Raw genomic sequence first — 5,101 nt, forward strand, 5'->3', positions numbered from 1 at the left:
TTCTTAGTCGTTGTAGTATAGATGAAGTTTGTGAGTACCTTCTTTGGAAAACTCTCGCGAGGCTATAACTTCGTCCACTAGGGAATTCCTAGTGGTTTAAGGCCTTGTTGCATATGATCAATGCAATCGCACTTTCAGTAAGCGAGTAGTTAGGACTCCATTTTTGGTCACTTATTCTAATTTCTCATCTTTGCTTGAGGACAAGCAAAATGCTGTTTGGGGTGGTTTGATAAGAGCCCAAAACTGTAGTTTTAACCCCGTAATGCATGAGACATACCTTTAGACGATTATGTGAGTAATAATTAAGAGTTAACACCGATTACGTGTTTTATGCATTTCGGGCTTCAAAGTCCATTATGTGAAGAAATGTGCCACTTTAGCGAGATAAAGAAGAGAGGTCGGTTACTAAGGAGTTCCGTGATTAAAGGCCAAGTTTCTAGAAGACAAAGCCTTTCCAAAAGCCGGTCAAAAGCTGAAAAGTCGCCGCGTAAGAAAGCTTGACACACAAAGTCAATTGTGAGAACTTCGAAGAAGGCCATATCTTTGGACTCAGACCTCGGAATGGGACCTACCTTATGTCAAAACGACCGGCTCGGAAAGAGCTTTCCAATGGTCTAAGCCTTGATCCAATCAGAGGAGCAGAAGTGGACGAAATGTCTGTTGAAGCCAACTGCAGCTGAAGAGACCTTTTTGGACTGAAAGAATTGGGTTATGGGCCTGATTCTCTGGCCCAAAACATGGCTCCAAGCCCATGCACGATTTTTGGATCTGAATGTATAAAAACAAAAGCTTAGCTCTTTGTTATTGGTAGATATTTTAGTAAAGAATAGTAGATTTTTAGGTTAGAAAATAAAGGTAGCTTAGAATAGAAAGTAGCCATTAAAATAGCTTCTAGATCTAGTTTTTCATGTAGATTAATTAAGTTTAGTTCCATTTCAATTATTGTATTAGATTAAACCTTTGAATCTTGTTCTTCATTTTGATTAGATCAATAAAGTAGTATTTTTATCAATTTCGATTTTGTCATTTCCATTTCTAGATCTAATTTCAATTCACGTCCTTATTTCATTTGAGTCATTAAATTAGATTTCATTATTGTTTAATTAAGTAAATTTCAATTCTTTATATCATGTTTAGTTTAAATGTAATCGGAAATGATTGCGTAATGATTCTCGGCTAAACCTCCATTAGAGGGGGTTGAGAAGCCTTGATGAAAGCTTGATTCCGAATATCGTAGATTCGTCGTAATTTCCTTTCCACTCTAGAAATGATTAGTTCACCATGAGAATGGGTTTAATCGTTCACATGCTAGTTATGAATTGGTAGGAATGCCATGTGTAATTAGGGATTAGGAAGAACCAATTGTTTAAGGCGATTCAATTCGGATTCTGACGATTCGGCGTTAATAGGATTAAGTCGAGTTAAGGTGGAATCAATCCCCTCTAACTCCTTATCATCGAATCAGCGTAGCATTCCTTAGTTATTCCCATCGTCGACTAGTTGCATTTCGTGGGTAGTTGCATCGTAGTCTAGTTGCCTTTTTAAGTAAAATCTCTCATTAGACTTTAAGTTTAGAGTACTTACACTTGAGAACATAGCATGCGGAAGGACTAAGAGTGGAACGAATCACTCTACTCCACTATATCTCATAGACTTGAGAGTAGAATCTTTGATAAAACGTAGACCCAAAAGTTTAAGTTTAGTTTTACTTGCGTTTAGAGTTCATCGCTTTATTTCGTAGGTAAGACAATCATTTTACTTGTATCAACGCACCCTGCGCCCTGACCCCTGTGGGCACCAAAAATTTCCAGTTTTCTGAGGGTTGTTCCAGGATCCTACGCATCTTTTCTAGCAAGTTTATTGGGGATGACATTCCCTCGTATCATACTGGAACAGTCATTTGAAGATTTATTCCAAATTGACACCTATGGTGCGTGGTTTCGCGTAGTGATCATTCTAGCAGGATGGGAGCCACTATTGGTAAGTCCTGATGAACTTTATTCTCCCACACTTACATCTTATTTTTATGATAACTATAAGTTATTTGATAGACCAAATGGAGAACAAGTGTTCTCCATCACCATCGGGGATGAACTAATGGAAATTTCCAAGTTCTTGATAGCCTTTTGATAAGAGCCCAAAACTGTAGTTTTAACCCCTTAATAATCATACTGTTAGACCAATTATGTGAATAATAAGTAAGAGTTAATACTGATTACGTGTTTTTATGCATTTCAGGCTTCAAAGTCCATTATGTGCAGAAATGTGCCACTTTAGCGAGATAAAGGAGCAAAAGTCAGCAGAACTTCTGAATGCCATATCTTTGGACTCAGACCTCGTAATTGGGCCTACCTTATGTCAAAACGACCGGCTCGGAAAGAGCTTTGCAATGGTCCAAGCCTTGACCCAATCAGAGGAGCAGAAGTGGACGAAAAGTCTGTTGAAGCCGAATCTAGTTGAAGAGGCCTTTTTGGACTGAAAGAATTGGGTTTTGGGCCTGATTCTCTGGCCCAAAACATGGCTCCAAGCCCATGCACGATTTTTGGATCTGGATGTATAAAAACAAAAGCTTAGCTCTTTGTTAATGGTAGATTATTTAGTAGAGAATTAGGGTACATAGCTTAGAATAGAAAGTAGCCATTATAATAGCTTCTAGATCTAGATTTGATTGTTTTAATTAAGTTTAATTTCAAATCCAATTCTTGTTTAGATTAAACTATTAGAATCATTACTCTTAATTAGTTTGATTAATAAAATAGCTAGTTGTTAAATTTAGATTCTTGTCATTTACATTTGTGTTAGATCTGATTTCATTTATTGCTTGTCATTCAATTATTAGTTAGTAATTAGATTTTAATTATTGTTTAAATTAGATTAGTAAATTTCAATTCTTTATATCATGTTTAGTTTAGATTCAATGGGAAATGTTAGTTTGATGAATCAAGGCTAAAACCTCTGTTAGAGGGGTTGATGAAGCCTTGATGAAAACTTAGTTGTTAGTATAGAATTGTTTGTAGATTCTATTCCACTCTAGAAGGTGGAGTGTTTTAGCCATGAGAATGGTGGGCGACCTCACATGCTAGTTAGTACTTTCGGTAGAAATGCCATGAACACTAGGGATTAGAACTTCGAATTTCTTGCGTAAGAAGCGTGAGAATTGAGATACAACATTCTCTAGCTAGGTTGTTAAGTTGGATTCGAGGTGGATTCAATTCCCCTACAATCCTTTATCTAGATTCAAAAACAATCATATTTCCATAGCATTAAGTAGTTTAAATTCAAATAATCAATTTCATATTGCATCGTAGTATAATTCCCCTTCGTAAAGCTCTCATTGACTTAAGACTGACTAATTAGATTAGAGAACATCCATGCTAGAGCACTAGGAGTGGAACGAACTTCCTACTCCACTTAGTGCAATTCGCATCGAGAGTAGAAGCTTTGATAAAATAGACACGTAAGATTAGTTTTAGTTTACTTACGGATTGAATGAATCGTTCATTTCGTAGGTAAACTATTCATTTTACTGTTATCAAATGGCGCCGCTGCCATCTTAGTTGCACTTTAGCATTGTTTTCATAATAGAATTAGTCATTTTAAGTCCCATTTCACCCACCCACCCTTGTTTGATTCATCTTGTGGTTGTCCATTTCAAAGTTGAAAAATTCGGGTAAAAATTACCCTTGAAGGCAGCAGCCTCCTTATAGCCGACCAGCCCTATAGCTGGACAACGGCGACCAGCCCCCATGTGGGGGCGACCAGCGCTAAAAACACTTGTAATTTGAAAATTACTTTCGGGCCTTGGCATATCACGTTTAAATTTTTCGGATTTTCGGCGGTTTTGATTCGAACTTTGATCTTTCATATTTTTCGGTGTTCTAACCTGCTATATACGAACAAAGCGTAAACAAAGGCGCTATTCATAAAAGCGAAGCAAGGGCCTTAATCGGTATTCCTTTCTTCCACACCTCGCATCTCGGTTAGAGGTTTCTACTAGTATATCGAGAATTGTTTGGAGTGTTGCATGTTTAGTTAAGTTCGACTTAGTCTTGCATGAGATTAAGGTCGGCCGAACAAAAACACCGAGCGTAAATACACAACAACATCAACAATCAAATCTATCTAGTATACCACCCACTACACCTCTAACTACTATTTCACACACACCACGATATAATGGGGAAGAAAAGAGACTCCTCTCGGACTTCTACAAAGCCTTGGCGATAGCCCCAAATCTTGCATCGTTCTAGCGGACCAGTGAGGATTTCGAATCCCTCAAATATTTTTAATTTGTTACCCGTTTTTCATGGTTTAGACCATGAAAAACCTTATCGGCTTTATCGTATGATTGAACAAGTCTAACAACATTCCACCATCCTACGGTTGGTGCGGAACAAATTAAATTAAGGGTATTCCCTTTCACCTTAGCCCGATAAAGGCGTCTTGGTTAAGCTGCCCAAAGCCTAATTACGTGGACTTCGTGGGCTAAACTTGTTGTTGTTTATGGAACATTTTTACCCTAAAGGCGGATGAGATGCTTTCCAAGATTCATTTTTTCCGACAGAATCCTCATGAATCATTTTCTGAGGCTTGGAATCGTTTCACCGATCTCCTTATAGAGTGTCCACATCATAACTTAGCGAAAGACACATTAGTTCGTGCCTTTTTCAAAGGTCTTCTACACCACCATAAAGAAGTCCTTGACATAATGAATGGGGGTAGTTTCTTAAGTAAAGGAGCCTCGGAGGCTTATAAATTTTTAGAGGGCCAAACTAAGCGAAATAATAATTGGGGGGGTAGTGATGATTACTCCCGCTCCGCTAGTTCTTCTTCAACAGTTAAGGCTACCAGTATGTTTGAGGTTAAATCAGATCCTGAGCTTAAAACTCTAATTGAATCCCTCACAAAAAAGGTAGAGGCCATTTCTGTACAACAAAAGCCTATCCCGTCATGAATGTAAATTCAAACCCATGTAGTTTGTTGGAGTCATGAGCATCCGACTCCAATTGTCCTATAGCCTATGAGCAGGGCTTGTTCCATTAATAGTGAACCTAAGCCCTTGGAGACAAAATCCCAACTCGGTTGGAGAAATAATCAACAA

General features: G+C 38.0%; 1 non-coding gene across 1 annotated transcript; it reads right to left on the reverse strand.

Moving 5' to 3' along the window:
• Positions 1-4,534: 4,534 nt before the first annotated feature.
• On the reverse strand, positions 4,535-4,638 carry LOC147493069 (small nucleolar RNA R71). The gene has a single exon (XR_015200623.1). It is a non-coding gene; the product is annotated as a small nucleolar RNA R71 (small nucleolar RNA).
• Positions 4,639-5,101: the final 463 nt, after the last annotated feature.

The sequence above is a fragment of the Coptis chinensis genome, chromosome 6 (genome assembly GCF_015680905.1).
Source record: "Coptis chinensis isolate HL-2020 chromosome 6, ASM1568090v1, whole genome shotgun sequence".
Lineage (NCBI taxonomy): Eukaryota > Viridiplantae > Streptophyta > Magnoliopsida > Ranunculales > Ranunculaceae > Coptis > Coptis chinensis.